This window comes from Seriola lalandi, unplaced genomic scaffold, assembly GCF_002814215.2.
Source record: "Seriola lalandi dorsalis isolate HSWRI2012SDOR001 ecotype SW California unplaced genomic scaffold, Sedor1 jcf7180002054977, whole genome shotgun sequence".
Taxonomy (NCBI): Eukaryota; Metazoa; Chordata; class Actinopteri; order Carangiformes; family Carangidae; genus Seriola; species Seriola lalandi.
Window position 1 is genome coordinate 6,266 of NW_019525527.1, and position 932 is coordinate 7,197.

General features: G+C 39.8%; 1 protein-coding gene across 1 annotated transcript in view; it reads left to right on the plus strand.

The window, feature by feature from the left end:
• The window catches only part of LOC111646872 (uncharacterized), a gene marked incomplete at its 3' end in the record, with an annotated part of 11,003 nt that overhangs the window by 1,958 nt on the left and 8,113 nt on the right, over window positions 1-932 (plus strand). The gene's annotated exons all lie outside the window — the stretch shown is intronic.

The window sequence follows — 932 nt, forward strand, 5'->3', positions numbered from 1 at the left end:
GTGTGTGTGTGTGTGTGTGTGTGTGTGTGTGTGTGTGTGTGTGTGTGTGTGTGTGTGTCACACTCTACACTTCACATTAGAACTGATTCAGTTTGATCCTTGAAGCTCGTTTGTTTTTTATTGTGACTGTTTTTATTTGAACGTTGAACAGACTCATAATAAAACTCTGAACCAGAGTCCTGATATCAGATCCTGATCTAGATGCTGGACTTTGATCTGATAACAAGTTGTTTTATGAAGGATCATGATTCATGTTTAATTGGGGCAATGACTGTGGTTACCATGGTTACACACAGAGTGATCTGAATGAATAGTCTCTAACAGAAACCAGTGAGCGCCCCCTGGTGGCTCTGTCAGTCTACAGGGATCCTGGAGGATGGATTGATGGTGGATGTGAAGGGTTAACAGGAGTCTCACTGTTGCCTTCAGTGCAACTTTTCATTTACATTTATTTATTTTATATTTTTAACTACATTTTACCTCATTAAAAAACAAGGTGACATTTACATGAAGCATATTTTTATATTATATTTTCACACGTATTGAAATAGAAGAAATAAGCACTAAACATAGAAATCATCATATTAAAAGCCTGTAAAACACAGTTATACATCAGCTACGACTGACACACTGACTCTGTCTGCAACAGGAGCTTTGCAGCTTCACAGTGATCAGAGAAAGTGTCAGAGTGAAGTTTGTAAAGATTTGTCCAGAAACGCTGAAACATTAAAGTTATAATGAGTCAGAGCTGTAACTGTAAAGTCCAGACATGTCCGCCATGTTGAGTCGATGTTTTCAGGAGAAGCAGAGTTAGTTGATGAACACAGAGTCGTTATTACTGTGTAGCTCCACTTACTGATGACTGGAGGCAGCTTTTCCCGCCTGAATCATCCTGTGGAGGAGATGAGCTGCTGCTCTCCTGCTGTCTGAGC